The sequence below is a fragment of the Lissotriton vulgaris genome, chromosome 9 (genome assembly GCF_964263255.1).
Source record: "Lissotriton vulgaris chromosome 9, aLisVul1.2, whole genome shotgun sequence".
NCBI lineage: Eukaryota > Metazoa > Chordata > Amphibia > Caudata > Salamandridae > Lissotriton > Lissotriton vulgaris.
This window is the reverse complement of record NC_141697.1, coordinates 236,353,563-236,371,525: the sequence shown is the minus strand read 5'-3', so window position 1 is coordinate 236,371,525 and position 17,963 is coordinate 236,353,563.

Below are 17,963 nucleotides of genomic sequence, written 5' to 3'. Positions count from 1 at the left end.
CAATAAGTAAGGAATATATAGCTTACCTCTGCCCTCCACCACCGTGTTAACCCTCACAGGCACGTCCGGCACTTGCACCGCCTCCTCCCCAGAGTTGTTCCCCTCGTCCAATACCACCACCTCCTCGCTGGCCCTGCCACCAGATGTTCCACCTACAAAGTACATTTAAGAATGTTAGAATACACCACTCACTACAATATAATATTTGGTCTAGGAGGAATAAAGAAATGTGAAAAAAAACAGAATACAATGTAATAATTTGTGACTGTCTACTCTAAAGTAAAAATGTCCCTTTTTCCAGGGAAGGCTGTTGTCTTGCTGCACTTTTTGGCACAACTCATGAATGCTTGCTTTTTATTTTTAACACACACCACTTTTTCTCCTAACAGACAGAAGCTTGACTTCTAAGAACACGAGCAGGATCAAGTTCAAACCAGGTGAGAGCTCGGCTCGACCACAAGAAATGTGTCCAATTAATCGTCAGCACTAAGCACTTTTCCATTTTCAGTTAAACGTTTAGTTTTATGACAAACTTGATTTTAATAAATGTGTTTACTTTTAATAAAGCTTTTAAACTTAAATAGACTCTGTGGTTTTTGGTCCTCCAGACTAGAGTGGATGAGCTAAAGGTTTTAGATTTTTTGCAAGCATGAGTCCATGCCTCTGACACTTCTTGACTCTGACTCCGTACTCTTGTCCTGCGTTGGATAATCTAATCATCATTGGGGATCAATCATCGGTGACTTTGGGAGCTAAATGACTCTGCCACACTATCTAGTCAGTAAGGAGATTGGTGGTTCAACTACAAAGTCTGTTATCACTGAGGTATGTGGAAAGTCTAACAGCACCTATTATAATTGATAAGCTAAGCAATGCATTATTTAGTGCCATTGTTCTGTTTGTGCAGATTTGTCCCTGCAACAGTAGTAGAATGGATTGTCCTACTATCTAAACCAAAAGTAAAGTAGCATCTTATTCTTTCTTGGTGGTCATTCACCTTTTTATTGTTGGCAATTGTCAAAGCATAAACATTTAGAAGACTTGAAAAGACATTATGGACAATCCCAGAGGACTGCACTCAGTGCATAGAGCTATTGCTGACTAGAATGGGAGTCCAATGGAATTGCCAAATGTGCAATCTTAGTTAGCTACACAGACAGACTAATAGGAATAATCTAGTAATACCACAGGGAGTCATAGTCGAGGCAGGATAAGAATTTAGATCCAGTCTACAAGAAGATCAAAGACGATTTAGAAAAAATCAAATGAGGAACGCTAGGAAAAAATAGGTACTCTATATTAAAATTAAAACTTACTGGGGCCAGCAAAGGAGCCCTCGCCTGCCCGATCCTGGCCTGCATCCTGTTCAACAGCACCCTCCTCCTCCTCCTGTGTCCTCTTGCCCCTGGGGGGAGCTGATGTACAACATGAAAGAAAGAAAGACCAGAAAACATGGATGATATTTGTCAACCAAATCAAACATTTCAAAAGAACAATAACAAAAAATGTTGGCGAAATAGCAAATAGACAACTATTCCACGGGATATATTGACTGATCTCATGTGGTCTACTACGTTATTAGTATTGCTTGATTTGCGGACCGTCGACTTGGAAAGTTCTTATGTAACTCACTAAATAAAGTACTAAAAAGGTTTGCCTAGGATTGGCAGGCAGCAGTCCGCAGCACGCGAAGTGACAGACAAAGTCCATTGTGATTGCAGATCAGCAACAACACTAAAGTTTCCTACTACATTAACCAGTCATTAAAAAAAATACTCAAACTATCAATCCACCACCACTATTTCTTCTTATCGCCATGTGTACAAAGGAAAGATTGGACTTGAGTCTGTAGGGACTGATTTAGAAACCCCTTGCGGCTCTTTTACTCCATTGTTGTGTGACTTTTGTGACGCAGCGGTAGAACAAAAGAGGCGCAATGGTGCGGCGTATATTAACAACATGACGCATATGGAAGATGCATCATGCTGTAAAGCCCTGCGCCATCAGGGGGCTTTCCGGCGCAAGGGAGGGCGTTCCTGCGCAGGAACGCATCCTAAAAGTGGCTGAGGGAAATCTGCAAGATTTCAATCAGTCACTTTAAGGACAATGATGCGTGACCCAAACCCTGCGCCTGCTTGAAGCAGCCGTACAGCTTGACGCAGCATTGGGGAGATAGGGTACCCCAGAGCATTGATGGGGCTGCACCATCGTTGCGACGCAACTCCAGCAATGCGCTACCTATATGGCACAGATGCGTAACGCTTTGGTGACGTTTTGGGCCCATGGTGCGCCGCATTGTAAGTACGGCGCACCATGGGTGGTAGTGGCGTGGCGCACAATTACTGGCGCATCCCTGCTACTTTGCAGGGATGCGCCGGTAATTAAAAATCTGAACCTTAGTGTCTAGCATTACGCAGTTCTTTAAACTACACTCATACATAATTTCACAGGCCAATGAAATGAACACAAAATCGAAAACAAATAAGCATAGTAGCAACACTACTGAGAAGGAAACCAGTGCACCTGAAATGCACAGAAGATTTTGAAATATAATTTACCTACAATGTAATCAGCAGCATTATTGCTCTTGGTAAAAAACACAAATTTGCAATATAATAACACACAGAGCAGGAGAAAACAGGGTAGTAAAGAAATAGCTACTACTACTCACCATGTCACGATCCGACACGCTTCTCCTCGGAGCTGTGTTGAAAGTCCTAAACCCGCTCTCACGCAACCCACCCGTGACCCGGCATAAATCACAGGCCAGTAGGAGGATTCCGCAATCGCGGGAAAGGAAGGGGACAGCGCGGAGGGAGATCTGAAATGATAAAGAACAAGGGATTTAGTTTCACACCCCTCCCTATCTACTCTAGAATACAGAGGCACCCTATAGGTGAATAGGACCCTTTTCCCACTGATAGTCAAGCATACCTGAAAAGGAAAATTCTAAGTCTTTAGATGCAGGAGAGAGAGGGAAGGTCCTATCAGTGGTAAAAATCTGGTAAGTAAAGAACACAAATGTACATGTATTATACCACAACTTTACCATACACAATAGGCTTTTTATCACACCTCACATACCAATGCTTGACAATATTTTGCCTTGTTCCACTCTTCCGTTACACTAGGTACCCCCCTGATTCCTCTCTCCTGCAGTGTGAAAGAAAACACAAACAAGTTGTCGAAAAGGAAACATGGAAAAAATAATGAGCTGAAGGTTAACTGCACCTTAGAAATGTTTCTTCCAGCAAACAAAAGTATAACGTTTGTAATATAGGTAACGTGCCTTGCACTGGTCCGTTAATAGCAGTCTTGTACCCCTCACTTCAATGTGAGTCTTGTTGATATTTCCCCCATAGACAACAAACACTAATAGTTCCGTAAACCTTCACCCTCTGAAAGTTATATCGTTTTGTCCAAAAATCTTCCCAAGATAGAAACGCAGCCGTGCTTCTCATCACTCGGGAACTCCAACACTTATACTCCGGAAAAGGTAACCGAGGGGGGAAACTGACGAACACAGCCGTGTCCGTCTCTCCCGGAATATATATATATCCAGCTAAGGTTCAACTGGTCTCCAGATTCGTGTTTTCCCAGCCGGGAAACACACTGCAACTCCTACTCACAGTTCCTTCCAAAGTACTCACGATTCCTTCCAAGGATACACAACCGCCCTTCTCACCGGCTCACCAAAATTATCGGCTCCGTCTGTGTTGTGAGTTCGGCTTATGTTTCCGGAGTTGCGCGATAACCTCCCGCGCAGCTTCACCCTTGGCCCTCTGGGGGTTGTGGTCCAAGGAATCAAGGCATCAAAACCCCACGCATTGCGTGGACAGCAGCCCACATGGACCGATTCTGACACACCAAGCCCGGGGATCTCAAGGCCAAGCAGGTCGAGCAGATCGCGTTCACGGTCCAGGACATCCCTCCAGCGGTGGGTGGCCTGGTTGTAGGTGCGCCGGACCCGAGAGTGGTGGTACATGGCCCGGCACACCTTCTCCCACCGCTTCCGGCGCTCCCGGATCCCATACCCGCTACCGATCTTGCCGCCTGCCATGATGGTCCTGGGGAGGCGGCGCTGAACATAAAAAATTAGTGCGGCCACCTCCTCCGGGCTGAAGGACTCCCGGGGTGCGACTGTCTCCCCCCTCAAACGCCCGCACTGGAGCCGGGCACGGGGTGCGGGACCCTTCCCCTTCTTGGGCTGCTTCCCGGCTCCCTTTACCATGGTTTGGGCAGAAAGGAAGCTAAATAATAAAGAAAATAGAATAGGGAAGAGAAGAAAAGAAAAGAGTTTTAAAAAGTAGTTTAAAATTAACCAAAAGTAGCAGAAAACACAAAAATATAGAGCTAGAAAAATAGAGGGATAGATAATAAGTAAAATAGATCAAAAAAAACTTCAAACAAGCAAAGGATGGCAGAGATTCAGAGAGGATAGAAGAAGCATGCCCAGAACCAAAGCAATGATTGAGAAACAAGATGGCCGCGCCCGTTCACGACCAAGTGGGTACGTTCGCGTGAGATTTTGCTCGCGAACACACGCAAAATTGTACTAGCGAGCCACACACTTTGCGAGATTACACATCGCGCCCGGAAACGGAAATACTTCATGCAAACAAGATGGCAACGCCCGTGAACAACCGCGAGGGTAACTTCGCGCCGTTACGCTACAAGCGGCTCGCTAAAACGCACAGAACCTTGCGAACTAACACGCCGCAAAAAACAAATCTCATATTCGCACAAATTCGCGGCTTCCGAATTCAATCTCGCGCAAGTTTGCGCCCCGCGAATCCCGCGAAATTGCAGAAAAACGAGTTTTGCAAAAGTGAAAGCACTCAGCAGGTGTAAAAGTTCAAACTCATCATTCGTAACCATTCCCTGTAGTGCTCCCTGACTGGGGCCCCTCCAGAGTTCAGTTGCTAGTTGCAACAATTGTATGACCCTGCTCTGACCCTCACAGCAGGCTTATAGAATAGCTACAAGTAGGCCACAAAGGTCCTGGGAAAAAAAATGCATTGCAACAGAAAGCAAATTACTGATAAGGAAGCAGGTGCCAGACTGGAATTTTAAAACAGTAACACATTAATAAACCAACCCCAAATTAATTCATGTCAGTTGAAGCAGGGCAGGTGTGCTTGCTTTTCCCCTCCATAATCTACAGTGATGATGAACCAGAGGGTGGCATTGATGTACCAGAGGGTGGCATGGGTGAAACAGATGGTGGCAGTGTTGAAACAGAGGGTGCTGTGAACCTGTGATGATGAACCAGACGTAGAAACAACATAGTCGCGACCGTTGCGTGCCGACAAGTACGTTCGCAATTGCGAACTGGTACAAAACCCTCGCGAACTGGCAGAAACCCTTGCGAACAGAAAAAAACAAAAAAATCAGCAAATTCGTGAGAATTCGCGGATTTTGCAGATTGCGAGTTCACAAATACGCAAATTCGCGAACGCCAGATTCGCAAAATTCGCCCATGAGCTCTCCAGAGTCTTTCTTGTCTCCTACATTCCTGCCTACGTAATCTAAGGGAGTCAGAGAACCAGGGGGCTGACGGGCGTTTCCTGGCGCAGTAATGGGGTTTGACAGGGGCAAGAGTATTGACTGCTTCTGAAATGGTGTTAATAAGCTCCTGCGCTGCAGTATCCCTATCAGCCTTGGAAGAGGAGATGAAGTTGGCAATGAAGGGGCTAAGGGCTACGTTGTTAAGGCCTCTATAGTTCCTTTTGAGGATCCAGGCGTTATGTGCCTTTGGGGACGGATCCCGTTGCCCGGGATCAAACTCAAAGGGGACAGCCTTATGATCAGACCCTGAGAGGGAAATGGGAATGCCTACTTCCAATCTGGGGTCATTTGTGAAGACCCCGTCCAACGTATGGCCTGCTGAGTGGGTGGGATATCCCACTTTTTGTAAAAGCCCACAAGAGGCTAGGGAATCCACAAGCGATATGGTATTGGGCGAGTTGGAGCTTTCTAAATGAAAGTTGAAGTCCCCAAGGATAGTAAAATTGGGCAGATCAATGTAAGGTTCAAGGACTTCCAGGAGATTGGTGGAAAAGGCCGACCTGGGACCAGGGGGTCTGTAAATTAAAACACCTGTTAAGGACACGGAGGGAGAGAGGCTAAGGGTAAAATGAACGGGCTGGAAGGAGTTTTGAGGGCAGGGGAGGCAATCGATACGGCAACTAGACGAGGTTTTATGCAGAATGCCGATGTCCCCACCTTTCCTGCCGACTCTATCCTGTCTCACAAGGGCGTAGCCATCGGGAATAGCATCAATCAGGTCAGGACCGGCTGAATCAGAGCCCCAGGTCTCTGTGACAAAGACCCACGAGGGCATTCTGTCAGAGACGAAGTCACTAAAAGCGATATTATTTTTCACCAAGGAGCGGGCATTTATGAGAAAGGCCATGTCTCCAGAGTGGAGGGAAGGGGTGTGCGTCTCAACGGAAGGGGGTATGAGAGCGGAAGTATGTTGCAACTTACTAAAGCACTGACAGTTACATCCCTTATGCAGATCCACCGGCCGATGTTTATAATGACAGGATAACCTCGGAGGGCGGAGTGCTCTCAAGGTGTTGAATGAATATGCTGTGTGTATAGTGGGGGCACCTCCTTGGTGCTGATGGGCGCAGACGGGCAGGACTCTGGCACGACTCCGGCACGCGACCGGGACATCCGCTGCTCGCGTCCGCTGCGCGGAGTCATGGCCTTTCCCTTTTAAAGAAAAACTAGAGTGCGTAACGGCGCCAATTCTATCCCAATGTGGCCGCTAAGAAACAGAGTGCCCTGCCGAGACCGAACAGCCAATTAGTCGGCTGAAGCATGGGTCGGGCAGCGAGGCGCAGGGGAAAGGTAGGACAAATTTAAAAGCTTAGCAGTCAAGCAAATTAGGCAATGAATGTAATTTTTTTTAAATGAGTGAGCACAACAAACCAGCTTTGCAATCAAGCCAGTGAGGAAAATAAATGATATTTAAAACGAGCAGGCACAACAGACCTCCCGGCTTCCGCCTCAGGAGGGATTCGAGCACTCAGTGGTAATACGCGCTGTGCGCGGAGGGACCCCTTTTAAAGAAAAACTAGAGCGCATCACGGCGCCAATTCTATCACAATATGGCCGCTAAGAATCAGAGCACCCTGCCGAGACCGAACAGCCAATTAGTCGGCTGAAGAGTGGGTCGGGCAGCGAGGCGCAGGGGAAAGGTAGGACAAATTTAAAAGCTTAGCAGTCAAGCAAATTAGGCAATGAATGTAATTTTTTTAAAACGAATGAGCACAACAAACCAGCTTTGCAATCAAGCCAGTGAGGAAAATAAATGATATTTATAACGAGCAGGCATAACAGACCTCCCGGCTTCCGCCTCAGGAGGGATTCGAGCACTCAGTGGTAATACCCGCTGTGCGCAGAGGGACCCCTTTAAAAGAAAAACTAGAGAGCGTCACAGCGCCAATTCTATCGCAATATGGCCGCTAAGAATCAGAGCGCCTTGCCGAGAACGAACAGCCAATTAGTCGGCTGAAGCGTGGGTCGGGCAGCGAGGCGCAGGTGAAAGGTAGGACAAATTTAAAAGCTTAGCAGGCAAGCAAAATAGGCAATGAATGTAATTTTTTAAAAACGAGTGAGCACAACAAACCAGCTTTGCAATCAAGCCAGTGAGGAAAATAAATGATATTTAAAACGAGCAGGCACAACAGACCTCCCGGCTTCCGCCTCAGAAGGGATTCGAGCACTCAGTGGTAATACGCGCTGTGCGCAGAGGGACCCCTTTTAAAGACAAACTAGAGCGCGTCACGGCGCCAATTCTATCCCAAAATGGCCGCTAAGAATCAGAGGGCCCTGCCGAGACCGAACAGCCAATTAGTCGGCTGAAGCGTGGGTCGGGCAGCGAGGCGCAGGGGAAAGGTAGGACAAATTTAAAAGCTTAGCAGTCAAGCAAATTAGGCAATGAATGTAATTTTTTTTAAAACGAGTGAGCACAACAAACCAGCTTTGCAATCAAGCCAGTGAGGAAAATAAATGATATTTGAAACCAGCAGGCACAACAGACCTCCCGGCTTCCGCATCAGGAGGGATTCGAGCACTCAGTGGTAATGGAGTGGTTCCATCACGGCGCGGCCGCCCCGCCCATGCTGCAGTAATTCCGTGCCTGCGAGGCGGTTTTAATGAGCGGGGGGGGGCCGTGACGGAACCACTCCGTCATAAGCACAGAGCGCCCGTGGCTCGTGACGGAGTTGTTCAGTTACGAGCATGGCGGCTCTGCGCAGCCTCCCTCCCCCCTAGCGCCGTGGCGGAATTACCACCGCCGCCAAGGGGTTAAAGAGCCTTAATGATGATTTGGGCAAAATAGCTTTCCCGAAATGGATATATGTGATTACGATCTGGGGTGGTGATTTTAATACTAGTATATGTTCACAGGCTGAAGCCGAAATATGGGGTACATAAATAGAAGACAAAAGTCAAGTGGTCCATTTTGTTCATTCCGACAGGGGTGAGAGATTCAATGAAGTCATGGCATCTTTTGACCTGGGTTTTGCCAATTTGCTGTGCTCCCCACCAGTGGACTTTGGGTACACGTTCATTGGTCGAGGTTTTGAATCACCGATAGATTTTATTATTATCCCAAATTGCTAAGCAAATTGGTTTGACAAATTTACAACTCACTCCATCCCCTTGAGTGATCACCTTCCACTCAGTATCGACATAGTGCTTCCCTCCACGGGCATTCAATCAACTTTAAATAGTTTGGTTTGGACTCAAGATGTTGTTTTGGCCCGTCGGAATAGTTATTCCTTACGATGGGGAAAGAAAGAAGATCCAGAGGTGCTGAATAAAACGATCATTACCGAGCCCATGGCCTCTTTAGTCGAGTGCCTGCAAGAAGACACCGCGCATATGGGTAAATTGAGTGCGTTTTCCCAAATTACACTAGTTGTACAAAATACACTAAGTCTCCCCTCCAGGGGTTCACCTAAAATCAATAATGGATGGTTTGATAGTTTGTGCATGAAAACGTATTCATCCCTAAAGGCTGCTCTTCATGCTCTTCATAAAATAGAGAGAAACCAAGAGGAAATTAAAGTATGTAGAAAGGCATACAATCTTGCTAGGAAAAATCGCAAGAAAGACATTAAGGAACAAGCTTGGACCAACCTCTATGAAGCATTCCTGCGAAAGGACTGCACTTCCTTTTGGCAGGCAGTAAAGGCTCCGTTCTTTTCCAATAATGAGGGGAAAAAAATAGAAGCTGCTATTGATGAGAAATCATGGATTGATTTTTTTCTCCAATGTCTATAGTAAAAAGGGGAATGAGGATATTATTTTCGTTCCTGGCTTACAACTATCTAGAGACTCCATTGATTTTTTGCCCATTGATATTAATATTACTCATGATGAAGTTTTAGCAGCCATTAATGCAAACAAAGGAGGCAATGCACCAGGACCTGATGGAGTACCGGCAGAACTGAATAAATGCACCACAGATCTTTGGTCCCCCTTGTTAACCCGAGTTTTAGAAGCATACTGTGTAAAGGGTTTTATTAAATCCTGGTCCGAGTCTGTGTTTATTCCTATTTTTAAAAAAGGGGATCGTAAAAACCCTGCCTGCTATCGACCTATATCCCTTTTAGACTCACTCATGAAAATAGCAGGAAGGGTTGTTCTGAATAGACTTCAAACGTGGGCAGAAGATAATAACATTCTAAGCCCGGTCCAATACGGTTTTAGGGAGGGGATGGGTACAAATGAGCAGGTGTTTAAATCTCTCTAATTTAATGGGGAAGTACACGCAGGCAAAGGCTGGGAAACTTTACGTAGTATTTGTTGTCCTTACCGCCGCCTTTGATTGTGTTGCCCATAGTAGACTGTGGGAAATTTTAGAGGACCTAAAAGTTGAACCTGCACTGGTCCAGTTTTTGAGACAATTGTATGCAGCGGCATTAGCCAAGGTGAGATATGGATTAAAGGGGGAATGCACAAAGTAATTCTGTGTAGAGAGGGGTGTCAGACAAGGCTGCGTCCTGGCCCGGTTCCTTTTCACATTATACACGGTATAAATTGTTTTTTAAACTCTGCTTTTATGATGTTACTAATTGTCTAAAATCGAATAAAGCATTTTCTGATGTTGAAGTGATAACTTTCAATTGGGAGCAGGTAGGAATATCAAGTTTGGTGTCTAAGGAATGGTAATTTAAAACCCTCTTTAATGCTAAAGTTGGATTTTAAGTCACAATTCTGAAAAATCTACTTTTACAGAGTGCGCATTTTCTGTCCTAACCACTGGGTGCCTGCAGCCTGTATCCTAGGTCACATGACTAGGTGTAGCTGGCAGTTGGTCTTTGTGTACTGCTCCCAGATAGTGACACATAGAGGAGATAGGTGTTGGCAGGATGGGACATTTCTGACGATGATGATGAGGTGCTAACACCTCCCACACTTGTACAGCACAAAGCCTCTTCTGAGTACACAAAGGGTTCGACACTAGTCTTTTGTGACCCCAGACAAGTTGGCACCAGGGCAGGGAGGCAGGAAGTTCCAGACAACTCTGGGGGTTGAACCTTCTCTACTTCAAAGTGGATACCAGGTATAAATTGTGGATCCTCAGACCCAACTCATCACTAGACCTCGGACCTGTGGAAAACTCTGGACTGCTGTGGTGTTCTGCAAGAAGGATGTTACTCTGTTGCTCTGCTGCCCAATGCTATGCATTTTGCTTTGTTCAGCGGGCCTAACTTGGTCACTGTATCCAGCCCACACAGCATTGGGTTGGCCTGAACTTGTGACTTTGTCCAGGTCCGACGCAACCAGATGATCACAGCTGGAGCGTTGTGCTTCTAAGCACTGTTTACTTACATCTTTTAAAATTCCATATCTCTAGATCTACTAATTGGATTTTTGTTGTTTTGGTCTCAAATAATCCTTTTAATGTTACTCTATTGTTCTAAATTGGTGTTGGATTTCTCATGCGTTGTGGTTTCATTTTATTACTGCTTGAAATGCTGGATACATAATTTACACTTTGCCTCTGTGTTCAGACTGACTGCTTTAGTGCCAAGCTGCCAGAGGGTTAAGCACGGGTTAAGATGACGTTTGCTTGTGTTTCATCCTAACAGAAAATGTGGTTGATGCTTGATGAGGGTTCTGACAGCTAACATGTAGTCAACTACATCCTGTGAGGGCTTCCTGAAAGTGTTTTACACCTTCTTACACAAGACTATGAGCTCTACTGATAGGCTGGACAAACATAAGTTCAGTAGGCTAAATTCCAGTCCCTTTTGCAGGATGTTATTGAGGGCAAACAGTAGGCATTGGACTATGACATCCCACTTAAGTCTTAAGGGCTCGGACAGTTCCGTAGTCATGCCCTTGAGGGTATCATGGAACATTCCAATAAGCCCACTGGTCTGTGGATTATATGGTGTGGAGAGCTTGTAACTCTCATCCCACATGGACTTCATATATTCAGACATGAATTTAGTCCTTCTGTCACACACCAACTCCTTGGGAAATCCTACTTGGGAAAAGATGTGATTCAAGCCCTGGCCAACATGGGCACAGTCACCATTTATAGGGGTACAACCTCAGGGTAGTAGGCAGTGTCTTCCACCAACACCAGGATATACCTTTTCCCTAGAGCTGGATAAGTATCCAGGGGCTGAAAAAGGTCACCCCTACCCATTCAAAGTCCCACAGGAAAAATCTGGATGGGAACTCAATACTTCCCTCTTGACTTGCTACTTATCTGAGTAGTCAAACAGGAACAGCAGAATGCATCTAACTTTTTGACCTACTCCAAAATCTCCTGATATAGGGATGTCATGAGCATTCTCCAGTAGAAAGGCCTGGTACAACTGGGGGACCACCATCACTCTGGTTGACCCAGGTTCAGTGACCTTAAGCTCACTATGTAGGAGAACATAATCTCACTAAATGTGGTGATCACCAGAGGTGTCTCCCTTTTTTAGGGCCTTGATCTCTGCACCTTATAGAACTCTGCATGGGATGATCCTCTTGCAGCTTGCCACCCAGCTAGCTCAGACAGTTCACCCAGGGCAGATATCACCTCCCCAGTAGGTAGCAGGTTCTCCCCGTGAGGGCTGGACTCCTCCAGGACCATGGGAGTTTTAGGTGTCTGGTTTTCCATGCCCCTTGCCCCACTCCTCTTGGGGGGGGGGGGGGGCCGCAACCATTCTTTCAGGCCCCAGATCCTCAACTTCCTTGATGGGCTGTCATTGACCGTGTGGTCAACAGCAGCCATTCAGGCATTTCCACATGGGCCTAAAGATCTACCTTTTTTCCGATGCTATGCTCTTGATCATTACCAAGCAGACATTCTACAGGTATGACAGGGGTAACAGTTACCTTCAGAGGAAGAGACCAACCCCCAATCCAGGGAAGCATTCACCTCGGGATGGTGACTGACCTGATTCTCCACATTCACCACATTGTAGAGTACATTGAGAATTATCTGCTCTACATATACCAGCTGACACCTGACAGTAGTGAACTAATCACTCAATTAGTAGTTGCAAAGCGTGGCTTATCATCTATGAGTGTGTGCATCCCTGGGTTGCTGAGTTTAGTCTAAGAGTCAGGTCTTGAGTCTCTCCCTGAAGTTCGTCAGTGAGGGTGATGTTCAGAGGTGTAGGGGGAGGGCATTCCAGGACTTGGTGGCAAGGTGAGAGGAGGATTGGCATCTGTTGTGATACGACAGATGTGCGGTGTCTGTACGAGAGAAAAGGAGTGAAGGTCTCTGTATGGTTGGTGGAAGTTCAGGCAGTGGTTCATGTATACTGGTCCTTGGTCATGGAGGTCTTTGTAGGCATGTGTCAGTAACCTGAACTTCCATATTATCTGGATGGGGAGCCAGTGGAAGTTTCTCAGGTGGTGGGTGATGTGGGTCTGTTTGGTCATGGTGAGGATCAGTCTTGCTGCTGAGTTTTGTATTGGCTGGATCCTTCTCATGAGTTTGGTGATGGTTCATGTGTCCAGTGCGTTGCTGTAGTCCAGCCGACTGGTGAATAAGGCTTGCATGACTATTTATCTCGTGCTGATGGGGAGCTATTTGAAGATTCTTCGTAGGAAGAAGAGAGTGTTTAAGCAGGAAGCGGAAACTGTGTTGATCTGTCATTTCATGGCAAGTTTGCTGTCAAGGTTGATGCTGAGGTTGCGGGCATGGTCTTTTGGTGTGGGAGATGGTCCGAGTTCAACGGGCCACCAAGTATCATTCCAGAGGGAGGTGCGGTTGCCAAAGATCAGCACTTCAGTCTTGTCCGTGTTGAGCTTCAGACCGTTGTCCTTCATCCAGTCTGCAACATTCATGCAGTTGTGGAAGTTGGTCTTAGTGGTGGAGAGGTCTGCCTAGAGCGAGAGAATGAGCAGGGTATCATCGGCATAGGATATGGTGTTGAGATTGTGTGTTCTGACAATGGCAGCTAGTGGTGCAATATTGGTGTTGAAGAGGGTTGGGCTGAAGGATGAATCTTGGGAGATGCCACAGATGGTGATCGTGTGGTCGAAATGAGGGGAGGTTAGCAGATTCTCTGCGTTCGTCGTATGAGGAATGATGCAAACCACTTGAGTGCGTCTCCTTGATCCCAATCTGGTGCAGTCTCTTGTCTCTTGATGAGTGCGTGGTGGGAGGCGATGTCGAAATCTGCGGAGAGGTTAAGGAGGATGAGGTACGCCGATTCTCCCCTGTTGGGTAGGGTGCAGATGTCATCAGTGGCAGTAATCAGGGTGGTCTAGGTGTTGTGGTTGGCACGGAAACAGGATTGGGAGGCATCTTGCAGGTTGTTTTTTTCCTGGTGTTCGGTGAGCTGCCAGTTGATGGCCGTCTCCAGGACTTTGACAGGGAAAGGGAGCAGCAAGATAGGGAGGTAGTTCTGTAATTCACTTGGGTCAGCGGAGGGTTTCATGAGAAAAAGTCTGACTTCGGCATGTTTTGATGCAGAGAGAAAGGTGAGTGTAGCGATGGTTGTGTTGAGGATGGTGTTGAGTTGGTGGCTGATGTTGTTGCTTCCTAGGTTGAAGAGGCAGTGGGGGCAGCGGTCTGTGGGTGCTTTGGATTCAATGGAGTTCATGATGGCAGTGGTTTTTGGTGTGGTGAGCTGTTTTCATGCAGATAGTTGCTGGGGTAGGCTTCCGTTGGAGTGAGGAGGCTGTGGAGGTCGGTGGGTTGGGGGTCGAAGTTCCTGTAGATGCAGTTGCTACCTTTGGAGTAAAAAATTAATTGTCTAATGGAAAGTACAGGTGGCCCCAACCTTGCATGGATAAGATGCGGTCAGTTAGTAACGTGACCAGATGTCTGGCATGGGGAGCACTTGATCACTGCATTTGCTGTGTCCTGATTGGCTGCATGTTCCTAACTCATGCAGCATCTGACTTTATGGTGTTGTTGGAAGTGTGCATACACTTCTGGCCATGTGAGCTTTATTGGAGCCTATCTCCCTGAACCACTGTGGGGTTGCTGTGTCTATTGGTGGTATTGATCCTGGATTTCCTGTTGGTGCATTTTTCGGCCAGCTACATCCCACCCCCCTGTGACCTATCAATCTGTGACCTCTGGGCTAGGTCTCAGAGCCTGCCTGACTATGTATTTGCGAGTTGGGGTTGATGTGGAGTTCACAGCGGGCAAATTTGTTAGTGAATATATTGTTTTTTATATTAACATTGACCTTTTCAGTATTAACATTCCCTTCCTCAAGTTGATTTGTTAACTACACTATGTGACTCATACCTTTTGACAGTTACTTTACTGGGGATATGTTGCTTCGTATGATCACTATCGACAATTACTACACTTTGTTAACTAAAATAAAAGGACATGTGTGTCGTAATCTGGGTTCCTGTGTTTATCTTTCTCTATGGGTGTCTTCCACACTCCACTGGTTACCATATTGCGAGACACCAATCAGCTATCTTTTTGATAGCCTTGGGATAATAAGGAAATTCTTAGTCACCCAGGTACTTTAATCATTTTTATGAGCCAATGGTCCCCCTGCATCTGTTATTCCTAAATGGATGCTTCGTTTAGTGCACAGTGTTTGTGGGGGAGTCTCAGGGGTATAGGGATGTATAGTATCACACTTTATTGGGAAGTCCATTAGTCTCACTAGCTTTCTCCAGGGACGTGTCTTGCTTGTGTGTTCATGGTGGATCGGTTGTTGTGAGCTGCATCTTTTTGGTCTACTTGTGAGCAGGAGTGCATGACGGAGGCTTGTCTCTATTTGGTGCCGCTGGTGGCTGCAATATGCCCTGAGTTTCACGTTGTTGTATGTATCTCCTTCTTGAAATGTAGCGTGCTACATGATCCTCCCTTGTGGCACCAGGTGTCTTGGCCCCGCCTTTTCTCTGGAAACATGCTTATCGGCTAACTTTGGGTTGTTCTTTTTGATTTTGGACGTTTCCCTAAGAATCGTGTGCTCTACTATCTCCTTTGCCATATGTGTGTGAGGGGGCCAGAGACTACTCTGTGGCCCCCTTTTTAACCTTACCTATGCTGCCTTGTGGTGTCGGAGGTCGGACTGGCTGCTTTCTCTGGATGGTGCATGCAAGGGTTGGAGCATTTGTTAGTTGCTATAGTTGATACGGGGGTGTGTGCAGCTAGTATCCTACCTTCATCAGGAGCTGCAGTGGACTTTGGTGATCCCCCTTCCTAGGCCTCCTCTTCTCCCTCGGACCATCCCCTGCTTTCTTTCAGCGTACTTGGGCCTGCCATCCCTAGTTGGTGACTAAGATCAATTTGGTTGTGCGTTATAAGGGCATGGTATGGCGACCAAACTTCAGTAAAGTGGGATAGTTCACAAAACATTGGAGAATGTTGGCCGGGCCATTATTTTCCCTGTGACCTCAAACAACATGGAACGCTGGGTTTTCTATCAAAGATTTTTTTTAAAGTCTGCCAGGTGATGATGAAGCAACAGCTGTTCTGGTACGCATTGTGCTCAACATCATGCGGATGCCTCACAGCTTAATGACTCTGCTTGAGTGTGTGCATTGTGGAGTTTTAGGGCTTTTTCTATCCCTGGTGCACAGGAATCCTGGCTCCCACCACTGAGGACAGCTTTGTTTAAGAACTGAAAGGGGACCTCCTTTGGTCTGAGGCTTCTAGCTCTTAGAAGGCACTGTTCAGACTACGTGCCATGATGGAAGCATAGGTTCCGGGACAGATGCCCAAGAATGGGGACCTTTTGACCTCGTTATAGGACTTTGGACACGGGGATCTGAGTGTGTGCTTTTTACCTACTTTTTCTGGGAGCCGATCAGCCTCTTGATCACCCTGCCATCCTCCAGGGGTGTTGCCAGCCAAACTCACCCTGGGAGATCAGCAGAATAATGGGTTCTAGCTCCCACAGGCACCCCTGATGTCTAACTCTAGTGAGGATATCCAATTGACAAAACATGTGTAGCCGTCCAAAGCTCCTGGACCCCAATAAAATCTACTGATCCCTATTGCTGTAGGTTTGTCTTTTTACTTTCTGGAGGGATGGAGATATTGGCTGCATCTGCTAGGGTTTTTGTTGGCAGTATTGTTATTACTTGTCTAGTCTATTGTGAGTTTTGGTTCTGAGGTTGCAAAAGGGCGCTACCTCCCCATACTGTTATCCTTCCTTGCCATGGCTCTGGCCCCAGTCCAGATATACTGAATTCCCTTTATGAAGTTGTTGCTGCCACGTGTTCCTCCAACTACCTGATCCCTGCTACAGGAGTGCAGCAGATAGTGGGGATAAATGAGGGTGAGTATAGGGGGCATTCTGATTCCCTCGGGCTTGGTTTTGTGAATGGACAATTGGGGTGTTTAGGGTTGGGTCCCCTTGGCTCATCAATCTCTGTCTGCCAGGTGACACAGCCTGAAGCTATAGTAACACTCCCTAGGCTCCTGTTGTTGCCAACCTCCCTGGTCTCTATCGGTATATCTGTGTTGGAACCCTCTGGGGTTCAGCGGTGGAGTTCCCCTGGAGACCGATGCCATTTGTACAGTTGCAGCCAACGCAGCCCCCTCGAGGGCGGCCTTTTTCAATTTGTGTTGGACCAATTTAGCAGCGTCTTTATGTGCTTGCTCTTGATTTTCCTAATCTTTTTCTTGTTTCTTTTTGTGGTAATGTAATATGTAGGCTTATATCTCATGCCAGGGTCTGGTATATAACCCAACCATGCTGTCCAGCCCACTCTGTATCTCAGCAGGTAACTCCTTTTTGAGAATAGTGTAAATAAAATGCAACCTGTGGGCCTGTATTGATCCATGGTTGTCCTGTCTCTTGTCCCCATTGTGCCCTCATTCTATCCTAGAAATATGTTATGCTCTCCCGTGGCTTCATAGTCTCTGCCATTAACTCTCCTTCATCTAGGTGGTCAGCGAACATATCTCTCAGGGGTGTCAACATCAGGTGACTATGAATTGAATGCAGCCACATCATACTTGGTATCTGTTAGCAAGATTGCTGGAATGTGAGCACGAGAGAGCACGGCAGTGGCCTGTTCCCATATAAGGCTACTTAAAGGGTTCTTAAACTCGCCTATCGCTAGGTTGATTACTGTAGTGTTCTTCTCAATACATGAGATCTATTTCCCTGCTCCATCCAGCAATGGCAATAACTCCATCCTTATCCCTTCTGTATCCATCTGAGCCCAAGGCACATGTATGGTCCCTGACATGCCCTTCTGCAGTAACGGGTACATTCTTACTTCAGTTAACTCTACAGGTTTCTCTCTGACATGGAGCTCCCATTCTTTTAGGCATTCTGCATGTAGGGGAAGTTCCACTAGTGGCTTCCTCCTCCATGCCAGATGCAATCCTCCGCTATAACCATGTCCTTTGGCTCAAATGATCCTTCCTTCGCTCAAGGTCTATCGTATTTTTTAATTTTTTTATTTGAGTTTTATACAGCGCGAACTAGACCCGAGAAATTGGCTATCAGAGCGCTTTACATGAGCACAAGTTTCGTTACAGATGGACCCAT